This window comes from Macaca nemestrina, chromosome 2 (assembly GCF_043159975.1).
Source record: "Macaca nemestrina isolate mMacNem1 chromosome 2, mMacNem.hap1, whole genome shotgun sequence".
Classification (NCBI taxonomy): domain Eukaryota; kingdom Metazoa; phylum Chordata; class Mammalia; order Primates; family Cercopithecidae; genus Macaca; species Macaca nemestrina.
In genome coordinates this window covers 12557376-12573862 of record NC_092126.1, presented here as the reverse complement: position 1 = coordinate 12573862, position 16487 = coordinate 12557376, and the positions used below count along the sequence as shown (strand labels likewise).

Here is a 16487-nt window from a genome sequence, read left to right as displayed (position 1 = left end):
TTAGGAAACACCGTAAACAGTATATGAACGCTTCAACATGTTTATCTGTGAAAGACCTTCGGATAGTATTGTTTTCCATAGCATTTTGCTAAATTTCTGAAAGTCCGTCTCACATGCCTCTGTTTTCCACAGCAGTGCAATTTTTTTTTTCTGCTTTCAACACAACTTCCATTCTGTTAGGGCTCCATTAAAAACCCATTGTCCGTGAGTCCGGATTTTCTATGGCTCCATGTCTGTAGAGAGAAAACCTCCAGGACCTTGTGGATGGAGAAGAAATAACTAGCTTTAAAATATAATGGACCTGTACGAATGGACTAAACCATTTTGTGTAAGGAATCTGGGTGAATTCCCTCATGTTCATTTTGTGTGCCTCAGCCCTGCCTCCCAATAGACCCAGTGTGTGAAACAATAAATCTTTCTCTAGTTCTGCAGGAAGATTCTACTTCCCTTCGTCTTCCCCTTGGTGGACACTTCGGTTTCAGCCTATATACTTTTTGAATTGAGGTGATGTTATTTGAATAATAATTACAAAATTAGCATGAGGGAGGAGCTGAAAGTGAATTTTGTGGCATCCTTTAGGCTTATGTCTCTCCGTCGCCCCAGGATTAAGAGCGGTGTTGCTTCTTACCACACACAGCCTCTCTTCCACCCTACCATACTAATGGCCAGCTCCTTGCAAAGAGGACATCTCTGCATACTCAGTAGGTAAGCCAGGCTTCTCTGACAGTCCATGGATTCACACCAGCTTCAGAGAAACTCTTGGGATTTAATCTTGCTGTTTAAAGCAAGGTGCCATTGGACTTGCCAATCAGAATACCACCGACTTTGAAATAGCCTTCTTGTAACAGTTTGAACCGCGTGGTTCTATATTAAAAAAAAAAAAATGGATAGCTGGCTTGGGAATAAATAAGAGGTATGTTCTATAGGATGGTAATACCCAAGGTTATGGTTTGGGGTGTGTAGCAGACATTGCCAGTGCTGCATCCAGTTCCCTTTGAGCCAGGTTTTGATCACTTTAGTGCATCCTCTAGGTTGGTTGTGCTTTCCCTCCCAAAAGCCAGCACCTATGACTCCTTGTCAGCAGACTGCCATCAGGCTGCTGTAGCCTGTTTTGCCTAAATGGGTGGAGATCGAGAAGTGCGTAGGGATTTCATTCCCCTGTGCTGGCCCCTAGCCAATGACTGCTGATGCAGGTGCATGAAAGCAGAATTCCCTTGTATTGTGTCAGGATAACTGATGTACAACTTACACTTCTCAGTTCTTCTATGGGATAGGGCTGCATCCATTCCTCATGGAATTCTGACGGAGATTGCACCATTGATTGCCTTACCGTGCTTCCCTGTACTTCTCCCTAACTCTCTAATGTTCATGGCAGCACTCCTTAATACGTTGCTTACATAAAGATCTCAAGTGCTGTTCTCAAGAACTTGACCTGAGATGTAGGGAATTTATTTAGTTTACTTTCTTATTTCATATAATAGAGCATATGTTAATTTTAAAGTGAAATTGTACTTCTGCATCAACTTCCTTTATAAGTGAAAGTACTTCTAATGATATAATATCTACTGGGTTTTGAGAGGAAATGGTTTCATTACAGAGCTCCAACAATAGGGAAGGCAACAAAAAGACATTCTCAGATGTATAAGTATTTAGAAAATATGGCATCTGTATATTATTCTTTGAAAATTTTCCTGATGTCATAACCTTTTCTCCTATGAAATAGAAAAAAAAATAGAATTTGGCCAGGCGTGATGGCTCACGCCTATAATCCCAGCACTTTGGGAGGCCAAGGAGGGTGGGTCATCAGGATTTCGAGACTAGCCTGACCAACATGGTGAAACCCTGCGTCCACTAAAAATACAAAAGTTAGCAGAGTGTGGTGGCACACGCCTGTAATCCCAGACACTCGGGAGGCTGAGGCATGCAAATAGCTTGAACCCAGAAGGCGGAGGTTGCAGTGAGCCAATATTGCGCCACAGCACTCCAGCCTGGGCAACAGAGTGAGATGCTGTCTCTAAAAAAAATAAATAAAATAAAATTAGAATTCAAGAATATCAAGAATAGGGAACCTGTAGTAGGTATGTTTTAAAAATTTATTCATCAAGCAGATTGAAAAGAAGAAAACAGACTGTTGTGGTCATTCAGTACATTTTATTATTAAGTGCCACAATATACCCGGCAGGCTGCCACATCAGGAATACAATGGTGAACAAATAAGCATAGGTCCTGCTGTCATGAAGCTTACATTTTAGAGAAGGGGATAAACATTACCTATAAGAATAAATATTAAATTATACCTGTACTAGACATTGTAATATAAAATTTGGCCTAATAAATTCAAGGACAAATACACATTCCTCACAATTCCCTATACCATCTATGCTAGTTACTTATAGCTGATATCCACAAAACTCTCCAAGAATTCTGACACAATACCTTGTTGATCATCAAAGAAAGGTTAGACTGACATTCATTATAATGCTACATGAGCTGTATTTCCGTCCCCAGAAACTGACACTGATATTAAAGTCGTCATTACCACCAGTCACCAGATCCAATAATCTCTGTTTACAAGCCTTCAGTATTTCACACCACTGATTCCTTACTTGAGAATTTTTTCTCTTTAGACTTCACTTGTACTGTGCTCTTCCCATTTTTCTTTGAGCTTCCTGCCTGAATCTTCTTTCCCTCTGGGTGTTTCCCAGGGACTTCCACTCTTCCTCTTGTTACGTTCTCGCTTGGCAATATTATGACTTCAAGTGGCATCTCCAAGAAAGTATTCCTATCTTCCCAAGCTGTCTGCAGCCCTCACCTCTCTCCAGTGTTTCACCTAGAAGCCTGTCTGCGTGGATGTCAAATATAGAAATTTATAACCTGTATGGTTGAAGTCCACCATTGCTATTAAAAATTTTCTTTCTTCCAGTAACATTTCCTCGCAATTGTTATTGCAATGTTGGTTCTTTCTTATACATTTTTCTTATTTTTTTGTAATTATCTATCATATATTTTGTCCTTAATACTACATTGTATCTTATTTCTGCATGTGTATACATATCACACACACAGAAATAAGATACAACCTACTATATATGTTTGTGTGTATTCATACACACACACACACACACATTAACGTGTATATATATAAAAAACTTAGGACAGTATCTTACACGTATGAAGAATATAAACATGTTGAATGAATGAAAGAAATTAAATGTGTAGATTCACCAGGTCATTTCCTTATTGTACACCAGCATGATTCCATATCAAGAAAGAAATCATGAGCCATCAGTTCAAAAAGCATTTATGATGCACACACACATGTCAGGAACAAAACCCAGACGTGAATAAGTCATAGACCTTGCCCTTGAGGAGCTCACAGTCAAAGACAAGAAAACAGGTCCATAATGTACACCCATAGTGGATTTGCTTCAAGAGGAAAATTATTTTTTCTATTACAAGAGTCACTTTCACTAGCAGTGAAGTCCTGCCTTAATTTAAATCCTCAGCGGAATACCCATCACATAAATGACAACTTGGGGAAGTATTTCACTCTGGAGTGTATGCCTGGATTTTGAATTTCAGCTTCCCCTAAGCCCAGTTCTGTGGATGATAGTGCATTGGTTCTCACATCAAAAGGAACACAAAGCTATACATACTTAACCTTTGTAACCAGCTACTGCTGGAGAAATAATAAGAAAGTCTTAGGAGGAAAAAGAGTTGCTTGAAATTCTACAGTTCTTTTAATCTTGTGAAGAATGAGATATAAATCAATAAATAACAATAACATCAAGAGGTGCAATTACATTTTCTGTCCACTTAAAAACATTGGAAAGAAGTGCTTGGTTCCAACAGCTTTCTTCCTTTAAAAGTAATAACAGACTAAATCTTTGCTTCTGGAACTAGGACATAAGTCTGGTGTAGGTTAGTGTCCTTTCACTGGGCTAGAAACATTCCAACAAAAATAAATAGAAAAATAAGATTATGTCAAGGATTTGTTTTCTAAACTTTCTCAAATTAAGAAACATTTACCTTTTAAAAATAATGTCCCACATAGCTCCACAAAGTAGATATATATTCAAGAATTGTAGGAATAGTTAGAATATTAGAGGTCTAATATATATAATAGTTAGAATATTCGAAGTGACTCATTTCAAGTGAGGAAAAAATGAGTTACCCAAAGCAATATAGTTACCTTTTGATATTATCCTATTATGACTTTGACCTAAGTACAAAATATTCTGCTAAGAATTTGACCAAATTTGGCCCAAGTCAATCAACTTTGTCCTTTTCGTAGTTAATGCATTTCCCTCTAGGGCAAAGATATTCTGTTTTCTTAATCTAGAATTGTTGGATTCTTTCCCCTGATTGGTTTGATTTAAAAAGTAATGAGATTTACTTTTATGAAACAAGGTCCTGTCACAATGTTTAATTATAGGTATAAAATAATTTTTCTAAATATTCAAATGATATTTATTAGATTTTTGCTTACAGTTCATCAATATGTTTTCTTCTTTCTTTCCTGTTATTTCACTTAGTTTCTAGATTTTCAAACTGGAGTTTTGAGAGGTAGGACCCAAGGAGATTTTGCTAGAAGACTATTTATTTCCTTGGATGTAGGTTTTCATATTAGTATAAATCCTGAAACCCAAATCATAACAACCCAGGAGGAGGAAAGAGTTCATCAGCAGATTAAGTGGAATGAGTTGTAATAAATAAATATGGGTAGAATTACATCAGTGATTGATGGAAACTTTGTTTAAATTATTAAAAACTTGATCAGAGCAGATACAATGGAGAATACCCTGCAGTGGCTGCCAGGACTTGTTTTTTATTTTATTTAATTTTTAAATCTGGTATTTAGATGTTGCTGATCCTCTCTTTTCATAATCTGCTTTATCTCAGGAACTGATTTTCTCAGCTATTATAAGCAAATCAGACCCAGAATTCCCAGGTTCTTTTACTTACAGGTTCACTCATCAAGTAGGCAAAATCCCAGATCATGCTCTACTTTGGTCTTTTTAGAGAGAAATAAACAGATGATGGCCGCAACTTAACACCAGTGAACAGATAAATTAAGGACCAGTGTTCCCTGGGCTGACCTTCTCTTCTATACCCCATGGATCTGAGGATTGGGCTGGAATCAACTATGTGACTTAAGACACCATCGCTCTCTCTTCCTCTCTTCCTCTCTTCCTCTCCTCTCTTCTCTCTTCTCTCTTCTCTCTCTCTCTCTCTCTCTCTCTCTCTCTCTCACCTTATTATAAAATAAAACTCTTACAAAAAGCCACCATAACAAATGAAGTGACTTCTTATGAAGCAAACATTCTTATAAACACCCCTCAACTAAAATAATAGAACTTGCAAGCTATCACAGAATTCTTTTATATAGTGCCCCCTTGCAATCACTTAGTCCCTTCCTATCTCCAGATGTAACCACCCTCTTAAGGTTCAATGCAGTATTGCCTGTAATTTCATAATAAATAAATAAATGTGGTAAAAGGGGGAAATTGGTAATAAGGTATAGATATTCAGTGGAAGGTTACAGAACATTACTAAAGATGGAGACTGAGTCATTCAGGCAATCCTTCATTCATAAATGTACACACACAGTCCTGGCCTCTGGGGGTATGGTGATGAACAAAAACATATATAAAACAGATTCATGCTCTTTTAGAGCTGACTTGCAAATGAGAGAGGCAGACAAGAAACAGGCAAACAAAATTAATTAAAATTAAAGTAGTACATTTGCAGTTAATGGGCAATCACTTCAAGCACATTAAAACAAGATGAGGAGATGGAGAAGATATAAGTGTGTTGTCCAAGGAAAGGCTTTTGGAGCCATGAGCATTTGAGCAGAGTGGAGTGAGGTTGGGGACTACAATTCCAATCAGAATGAACAGCTAAAAGAAATTCTTGAGTAAGAGCAAGGAAGCGGGAGTGGTAGAATAGTGAAAGAGAAGTTCATGAGAAGGAAAGTGCAGATCGTGTAAGGGTCTTGGAAGCCACAGACGGTAAAGGAGTCTGAATTTTATTTCCGTTTCACTGGGAAATCACTGAAAAGTTTTGAGCAAGAAAGTCACCGTCATATGTTTTTTTTTTTTTTTTTTTTTTTTTTTGAGATGGGGTCTCACTCTTTCACCCAGGCTGGAGTGCAGTGGCACTATCTCGACTCTCCATTCACTGCAAGCTCCGTCTCCCGGGTTCACGCTATTCTCCTGCCTCAGCCTCTTGAGTAGCTGGAACCACAGGCACCCGCCACTACGACTGGCTAATTTTTTGTATTTTTAGTAGAGATGGGGTTTCGCCGTGTTAGCCAGGATGGTCTCGATCTCCTCACCTTGTAATCCACCCACCTTGCCCTCCCAAAGTGCTGGGATTACAGGCGTGAGCCTCCGCGCCTGGCCCATCATATGTATGTTTTTAAAGATCATGTTGGCAGCTAGGAGGAGTAATAGGATACTCTTTGCTGTAAGACTGAAGAAAGATGATGATGGAAGAAAATTCTGTCTCAAATAATAAGGAAAAGTCTCCATGGCATAGTGTTGATTTTTTAAAAAGAAAAACATTTCTCAGTGTGATCCTAGTTATGTAAAAATAGCAAAATTAGTACTTTCAACCACATAATATAAATTGTATATGTGTTTGAATGTGTGTGTGTAAATGCCTATTTTAAAAGCTCTCAGGAGAGACATGGAAGGCAACAAGCCCAACAGACAAGAGAATTAACTCTGGGGTATGGAGTGGGCTGGACTGTGGGTGTGGAAGAACTACTCTTGTATTAGTTGTTTCTGTTTTTATTTTTGCAACAATAATTTCACAGCTCAAATCTGAATTATAAAAATTATAAAGCTGAATCAAGCAGTTGGAGAGTTGCTTACATAAAAATTAGAAAGACTGCTTTTTAACTGCTACCTTAAAAAATGATTTTTTTTTTTAAATCAGTACTTCTGGAGACATGAATACAATCTAACCACTTTAAGTTTACAAATTTACTGTTGAATCATTTTGCTACAAAAATAATTTGGGAAAGGTTATATATACACTTACATGGAACATGAATAGAACATGGAAAAAGTGTGGGAACAAGTATAGGTTTAATACAGTTCATGCAGAAAATTTGATCTAAAATTGCTAATGAAGAATAGCAGAGAGACAAAAGCTACTTTTAAAAGCGTAGGATTAGGAAGAAGGAGAATCCTAACATAGAATCCCTTCTCCTTCATTTTCTAAAGGACTGATCCAGGAAAAGTCACTAAACTCTCTAAACTTCCGTCTCCCTCTGCTAAAATGTAGCTAACCATTTCTACCTGATGAAATTATTATAAGAATAAAAGAAAGGAGAGAGACAGGCAGTGCAAAAGGTTATTTAAAACCATGACTACAGCAGCTTCTACTTCCTTAGGGAGTGGTGTCATTTCTCTCTGGAGAAAACAACCTTCTGTATAGCAAAACACAATGAGGGACGTTTGGCTCTGACAATATAGGTCTCAAGGCTTGGTTAAAAAGAAAATCTATGAAACAGAGGATTAAATTGCCCTCCACAATAAATTATAATTTTCAAGTTTCCAGGAATGGAAAGAAGAAACCTAGTAGGATGAGTAAAGGGGGTCACTGTAGGCTTTCAGCCAGGGAAAATATCCTAAGGCCTTATTCAGAAAGCAGCTGCTAATAATAAGTCTTAATCTGTTCACTGGTTGTACTACAATACGACATCCTCATGCCCAGTGTCCAGAAATTTCAGTCAAGAATTACTCCAGATAAAGCCTTCAATTCATGGGACTCTGGTGAATGAATGCTTGGGAAGGCATCTTTGGAGGAATAAATGGTAAACAACATGTAAAAATCTACGAGAAACTCCAGATAAATTTTGGGCTTCCTACTATAGGCCTTCAAAAGTTTCTCTCCAATGTTGGAGATCCTCCAGGTAACATCTGGGCTGCATCCGGGTTGCTAATGTAATGCGGGTAAAGAGTGGCCCACAGTGCCAGGAACAGAACAAGTCCTCAATGAATATTAGTTCCGAGTAACCTACAGAGTAGTGCTTGAAAATGCAGCCTCATGATTGGCTTCATAATTGTAATTTGGCCAGTAATGTTGCAGGACTTCCTCCTCAGTTCAGCTAAAAACTGGGTTTTTGTCACATGACCAGGAGGATGGAAACATACAAGGATGAGAAAAATTGAATTTATTGGATAAAAAAGGAAAAAGATAAAAATTTTTAGCAGAGCGAGGGGTAAGCCAGTGGGAGGTTCTCCAGTGAGCCCTTTTCACTTGGCTGTCTCATTCCCTCCTCTAAAAAAGTACATCTAACTGCCTTTAGAGAAAGGATAAGGATAAGACTAAGGCTAAGGATGAAGACTCATCTTAACTACTTCCTGCTGACAGGGGATGCTGTTTCGGGGAAATGGCCGTCAGAGCTCCCTCAGAGGCCCAAGGGTCCTCGGCAGAAGCGGCCATCATCCAAGGCCCCAGTTGCATGACTGTTTGGAGTGTGATGGCCTGAGGCGAGAAGAGACGTGCTGGGTTATTAGAAAACAAGTATCAAAACAAAACAAGGGGTGTGGGTAAAAGGATGGCTCACAAATCCTGAGGCCTTTTACCACTTTGCACTAGTAAAAAAGGGAGGCCAAAAGCCGAACTGGTAAAAAAAAAAAAAAAAAAAAACTTTTACCCTTTTTCTGGCATGTCAGGCTTCTGGGTTCCCTTCCCCTGAGCTCAGTCCTGAGACCACCAACTTAAGGTTTGGGAAATTAACTTTTTCCAGTTTGGAGGATGCATCCAAGGGGAGTGTCCAATAGTATGGAGACACCATTACCCATCAGTAAAGAGAGGACAGAGGAGAAGAAAAGAAAAAAGAAAGTGTTTTTTTCAAAGGAGTCCCAGGGTTTCAGGATGCATTTGAAAGGCATACAGACTGAAAATGGATGGCTACTGTCTAGAAAGAAGAGAGCAAGCATCCCAGTTCCCTTCTCTTCCTAGCAGATGCCTGGGGTACATGAGGGAGGGAAAGTGAGGTGCTCCTGCTACTTTCCTCTGTCCTTGTATTCCCGAATCCCGGCGACCATGACAGGGTACCACCTATGGGTGCCAAAGTGGCTTGCACCCATGAAGCAGGGTGGGCGTAGAAAATAGGAATTATCCACTCTGCCCTATGCCTCTACCCCCACTACTCTCAGTAGCCTCGGAGCTCCCTAGACCTCATTTATGCCATAGATATTAGCGTGAACTTTATCCATGAAATGTGAGACTTGGTTTAATCATCAGGAATTAGCCATGCTTACCTGCACTGTGCCTTTTAAACTCTGTTATTGTCTGCCTCTGGATCTCTTAGATCCAGTTTTCTTTTCTAGGGCTTTGAATCAAAGCTTGGAATTGAGTTTGGGACTAAAATGTGTCTTGGGCAGGAAGCAGGGGGGTTGACGTTGCATAGACTCCTTATCATAAGCTGAATGCTAAGGTGAAACTGTGGCATTGAGTCCTCCCCCAACAAGGGAGAGAAAACGATGTCTTTTGACATACCAAGATAACTAGTGGCTATAGTTACACTTTCTAGGATTTGGGTGCATGGTACTTGGCTTTGGTGAGCTCCCTTGGTCTTACTTTCACAAAAGGGAAACCTCTGGGTGATGGACACCCTGTTTATTCTCATCACCTGGCAAGATTTGCAGGATAATTGCTCAGAACCAGAATACTGATCCATATTTCTACATTATCCATCCCTTTTGCTCTTTCTGAGCTGCAGCCAGAGATTGCTGGTTGGTTAACAGGAACCAGCAGAGTTAGTCTAAAATGTAGGCAAAAACTTAAAAACAACTAATGAGTTTAGAATTTAATGACAAATGTATGATAAGTTTTGAAACATAATTTCTCTCTCTCCAGGCCTCATTTTTTCTTAAAAAAAATTATTTTGTTAAAAAGTCATGATAGGACTGAGTTGTTTGCAAAATAGACTTTAGTCTTATACTTGGCCTGATTATTTGCATAAAATGCAGCAAGAATAACTATTTCTACATAAGCATTTGAGGTTGACTTTGATGGAACTCTGTTCCACAAGGAATCTCAGATAAGACCTTTTAAAGCCGAGCCCAGCCATGAGTCGGGTTTGTATCTTCAAATACCTGTGAGTTGGGTGATCATCTCCTCCTAAGGGCCCAAAATTAACGTGGAGTTCCTGGGCCTGTTAGAAAGTGACATTCTTTACTGGCCACAGGTCAAGAACCTTGAACAGGGACCGTGTAGGCATGGTTGTGAGGCCAGTTTTTTGTTTTGTTTTGTTTTGTTTTGTTTCCCCCAAAGAGCTTTTATTGGCTTTGCAAGTTGAGCTTGACTCCTTAAAGGGAAGCATACTCCCCCAATCAAAACCTTGGTAAAACAACCAGTTTCTCCAATTGCATCCTGTTGCAAAAGAAAATGGATTCTTATTGCACTGATGCAAACAACTATATTGCCATAAGTTAAGAATACTCACAATGTCAATACCATATGTTGCCTTTGGGTAATGTACTAAACAACCAGGGTCTCAGTTTCCTTACCTATGACATATGGATACTAATTTAACTTATTTTTTTTGCAAGAATTAAATAAGTTAACATAATGAAGTAATGTATATGTTAATTAGCTTGATTTAGCCATTCCATTATATATATATATTTCAAAACATATTGTATATAATAAACATAGACGATTTTGTCATGTTGTTAAAGAATTAAAAACAAAAGCCTAGAGAGAAAAATAATTTACATACATAATGTGTTTAGAACATGCCATAATTGTTGAAGTAAACATTAAATATTATTATTAAATATTTATTTTCTATATCTATTGCACTGCAGGTAGTTTTACAACATTGAATTGCGATGGAGACAGTGAGGCATTTTGGAAAGAGCAGTAGCCTCAGGAAATCAAAAGTCAAGTCCCACAAATGCCATTGATTACTGTGGGACTCTGAGCCCAGGAGATTTTGAGGCTAAATTGCATGCATCTTTAAAGCATGCACTTTGAACGAGAAGATCCCAAAATGTTATTTCCATTCTATCAAATTTTGAATCTCTGATTCTATATAAATATATTCAATACTAAATTGCATATGCATTTTATTTAAGTATCTTATATAAAAAGACAGTTAATCTTGTTTTTCCATCTTTTTGGGAGAATTCTACAAAGGACCATAAATGTGAAAAGCGGATTTTTATAAAGTCATCTGTCTTTATGGAAATACCTTTGCCTTTCTAAGTCATAGGTTGCTTGTTCGTAAAAAATAAAAGGTTGTTTCAGAAGAATGGGATGGTCCTTTCTCCATTCGACATGAGAGGCAGACCATGAACAAGGTATGGGGCACCACTGGGCATTGGGGGGAACCACAGTGGCAAGTCATAGGCGTTGGAGACTAATGAGAAAGCCAGAGGCTCTAGGAATTGGGAGGAAAAAAATTGCTTATTGAACGAAGGTAGCAAAAGAAAGGATCAGGGCTTGAGTGAATCAGAAGACAACTCCTCAATTTTGCCCCAAGACTAGTGAATGGAAAAGTAATTTCCATGTGTCTTGAAGAATATTACTTTTCACAAAATGTATCAGGCAAGAGATGAGAGTGGCTTAAAGTATTGGCAGTAGCAATTAAGAAAAATGGGTGTAAATACAATAGCTTTGTAAGTGAAATTGATAGGACTTAGTAGAGTGGGAGTGAAGGAAAAAGATGTGGTGGATTAGGGGTGCAGGATAAAGGAGAAACCTGGGTGTTTCTAGGTTTCTGGCTTAAGCAATGGAATGCTTATAGATAACATTTAACGACATGGGAAAGACTAGAAAAAGAATAAGCATGAGGAAGAAAATAGGAAAATTAAAGTTTCTGTTTAGGACCACTTAATTTGAGATGCAGGGGTTACTTCCAAATAAAGAAATCAAATAGTTTAATAAGAAACTCTGGCACACAGAGGCAGGTTTGAGCTAAAAATATCCTTCTTGTTGTGGTCCATGTATATGTGACATTTTAAATTCTTGAAAATATATGAAAAGATTAAAGAGAAGAGGATCTACCATCAAACCCAGGACACCAGAATTTAAAGTGGGAAAGAACAAGGAGTTTATTAAGGTGAGTGAAGAAGAATGGCAAAAGAGGTAGGGGATCACTTTAAGGAGGTTAGAGTATTCAGTTCTATGAAATACAGTTGTTGTTTTTACTGAAACTAACTAGTAATGGTGCTCTCTGGACCATTCCTAGCCTTCTCATAATGCTAACTTACTTGCAATTCATGGAGACCTCTAGTCTATTATTATGGCTTATAGAAGCTCACTTGGGAGCCATGGATTGCTCTTTATTTGGAGCCAGAGACTAAGGATAATATTTAATCAAATTGAGTTGGGAGAATCTCAACTCAATTTCTATGACATAGAAATTGGGTTGATGAAGAAGGGACATTGTTCATTCTACCTAGGGCAGTATAGCAGAAGGACATGAACCAAGGTTGCAGCTAAGAGCAATATTTGTGCTAACCCTGAAGGGAAGTTGCCTGTGAAGACAGCTAAGTGGTGCCGAGCTCAAACTATTAACCAGTCCTTCTAAAGCCTGTCTCATGCCTTAAATTTTTTTCTAAAATTTTTGTGACTCCTAAATAATCTGGCTTTGACATAGCCTCTCAGGTCCCAGAACCACTTTCTCTTTTGACCAAACTCAGAGACAAGCGCTCTTGCCCCAAGGAGAGACTCATATGACTGGTCTCTGGTAAGACAGGGCCTGAGAGGTGGAAGTAACCATGGGACCTTTATTTAGAGAAGGAAGATTTCCCCGAGTCAGTAGATTGCTTCCATTGGAGTCCACACCGGTCTTCCTAGCACAATTTATAACCTAGATCCCAAGAAAATATTATATTTTAGTTAATAGATTTCAGATAGCATATAGTATTTATTGTTATTTCAAAGTTCAAGGCACACTATTTTATGTCTTTGGCTTGCATTTTCTTGTTTTGTTATTATAACTATCCTATGATGTAGAATGTAGAACATGATGGGAAGAATCTGAAGCTTGAGGATTGTGCCAAGTCTGAAGAATCACAAGAGCAGTGAGCTGAGCAGGGTATGGCAGGCAGCAGGCCTGGGGATGAATGCAGTGCAGGAAGACTAGTAGCTGGCCATGAGCCCAGGCCATAAAGATACAAGCTGCATCGTTATTCTCTTTTATTTGGCTATTATCAATTTTTCCTGTCAATCTACATCCTGACTTCCCCTTTGAATAAATAACCCTGATGCATTAGAATCAGTCTGAAAGTCAACAATTTGAGGGGTTTTGTTCTAAAAAACAAAAAAAAAAAAAAACAAAAACAAAAAAACACAAAAAAACGGGCAAGCATGTGACCAAATTATGGCAGTTGGAGTTTTTTCCCCTGGGATTTGAAACTTAGAGGAACAAAAAGCCTGAAATATCTGGGGTCCACTCTGTTTCTGTGATTGTGTCCTGACCAGTTGGGACTTTCTACACTGTTTCTTTAACATTTTGTCAATTTGATGAGCCCCTGATATCCTTATGAGATATTTCATTTTGTTTAAGTCCATTAAAGGTAAGTTTCTGTTAGTGGGAACCGAGGATCCTAGACTGGTTCAGTGGACAAATTCCATCAAAAGTTAAATGAGAAAGTCAGAAGGTGAATGTCAAAACATATTCTTGAGACTGAAAGGATATTGAGGATGAATACATTGGGATGACAGTAAGATATCACATAACAAGTTGCAAGTATGTCTGTGAGATGGCTCAGGTAGGTTGCTGATGAATAAAAGAATGGCCGAACTTCTTTTATCTGAGCCTCATACTACTAGGAAGTTCCCATAACTGCGAAGGCTATGAATACAACTTTTGATGGCTGATTCTATGCAATGCCGTAAAAGTTGCTGGAAAAAATGCTCATAATTATGCAATATACATCTCAGCAAATCATCCTCTGCTCTTAAGCTCAATAGGACCTCATGGAGTCATCTGTTCCAATCTCATCTCTAGAGAAAGAAATTGAAATAGACTTCCCAAGCTACCACAAGGAACTCATTATTTTTCTCCATAAGAAAGGATATATTTTTCTCAAATAAAGATACTAGCTAAAAGTAACTAGCCAATCTTGTGAACTGTGACTCAGGATTTGGAAGAGTGCTAGTGCTAATACCCTGGGAGTCAAGACAACAACTGGCCATTTTAGGATATGATACAGAAATTACAAATGAAAATGCTGGTCTCTCTATAGCCTCCTCTCTATTCCCACATTCCTTGCTAATTATTCCTTGTTCTCTGTTCCTACAAGTTATATATAAGCGTAATAGATATAGCTCCAAATTTTAAGTGTAAGAAATGTCTCTTTTTATTTCTTCTGATTATATTTAATCTTTACAGAGCCCCCTCTCTTCTGAATGACTGGCTATTCAGTCTTAGTTCTTATGAAGGCCTCACTCCTTCTACATTGAAATATGTGAGAAACTGGAACTTACATGTTGGTAGAAGAGAAAAGAAAAGCCGTGATCCTGGACTGGTGTAATCTCAACCATCTGTCCCTTTAGCACCACTAATTGGTCCACAAGACTGACCACAGACACCATATCACATCTATCCTTCTGTCATCCCACCATCTAGAGCACCAGGTATCAGGAGCATACCTCACTACCGTTCCCATCTCTGGGCTCAGCACTTTTAAGAAGCTCACATTTTACATTCAGACATTTCAACCTCTCCTGCTCAAAAATTTTGCCACATTCCCTCTCTCTGCCCCAGGCAATCCAAATCTAATACAATCCTCTTCCATCAGACTTTAGACTTCTTTCTTGTAGGTGAATATAGAAAGGAAACCCTAACACCGCTTGGAATTTTTTTCCAGAATAACATGCTCTGTTAAATAACCAATATAACATACATGTCATTGTGTTATAATTATTTTGTGTGTGTCTCTAACTATAAAATTCTTGAGGATATGAAAATTTTATCTACCTTTATACATCTCACCCCCACTTCCTGGACTTATTGAGTTTTTTATCAATGTTTGTTAAATAGAACATCACAAAAATTCATTATGTAGGCCTATGTTAATTTTTTTGCCCAGTTCTGAGAATAGTTTTTGTGTGAAGTCATGAAAATGCATTGATGAGTATACAGTATCCTCAAACCAAGATTTTCAAGTGCTTTTTAACAATTAAATTCTGAGGAACAATGTAAAGCTTGCATAGTTTTCTGTCAGATACTTTCTAGAGACAGCTGGTGCTCATTGGGCTTCATGGACTTTATTATGAGTTCATCTCCTTGACTTCAATGTTGGATATTGTATTAGTCAGTTTTGCACTGCTAGCCAGAAATACCTGAGACTGGGTAATTTATTAAAAAAAAAAAAAAAAAGTTTAATTGGCTCGTGGTTCCCCAGGCTATACAGGAAGCATGATGGCTTCTAGGGAGACCTCAGAAACCTTCAATCATGGTGGAAGGGGAAGGGGAAGCAGGCACATATTACATGGCCAGAGCAGGAAGAAGGGAGGGTGGTGTATTACATATTTTTAAATAACCAGATCTTGTGAGAACTCTATCACGAGAACAGCACGAGTGGGATGGTGCTAAACTAATAGAAACTGTCCAATGACCCAATCACCTCCCACCAGGTCCCACCTCCAGCATTGGGGATGACATTTCAACATGAGATTTGGGTGCAGACATAGATCCAAACCATATCAGATGTATTGGCTGAAAAAAAAAAGGAGGGAAAGGGAAGCACATGTTAAACAGAATGAGGAAGCAGCAGAGGCCTCAGTAGATTGTTAAATAATAGGTTTTGCCTTCAGCCTTGACCATGCTAGGCTTTATTGTTCTAAGTGAAATTATGGGCATATGATGGCATTTAAATTATGACTAAGGTTCTAAGATCAGTTCAATCAATGCAGGGCCTCCAACAAGTTTATCATGTATATAATGCCTCCTTTTCTTTCTCTGTAAAATGAGTTTTATAAATTGCTATTCCAATGAAACTGAGCAAGAAATACCTTCAGATTTTCCACATGCTGAGCGGCACATAGATCATACTAAAAGTTTAATCCAAGGGGGGATTTGGTTTGCCCAAGTTAGAGTTTAATAAAATTAAGCCTGGAGTGTCTTGTATTTCTATCCACTCAGATCCCTGAGGCCTTGCCATTGTGTTACTGTTGCTCAGAACTAACTCTCCACCTTTATCTTCAACTCCTTATAATAAATCCTTTCAGTCCTGAATCATTCAGGCACACCCTCTTCCTCCATCTCTATGAAGTGTTTCCTGTCAGATTCTTTCTTCCCAGTCCAGTCCTTGTTAGTCATTAATCGGCATTACTTATCACTGTTGATTATAGCAGTACTTATTGCTGACTATAGAAGAAAATTGTGTGTCTCCAAGATGACATCATCTAACCTTAAAGAGGGATCGCTGGTGAAAATTCTAGTCTGTAAGGTGTGGACAATAGTGAAGGCACCAGGTGATTAGACTGGACATTTTGGGGATAGTGGG

The 16487-nt window shown here is 38.4% G+C and overlaps 1 long non-coding RNA gene across 1 annotated transcript in view; it reads right to left on the bottom strand.

The window, feature by feature from the left end:
* LOC105470909 (uncharacterized) overlaps positions 1-16487 on the bottom strand; it is a 68527-nt gene that overhangs the window by 25358 nt on the left and 26682 nt on the right. The gene's annotated exons all lie outside the window — the stretch shown is intronic.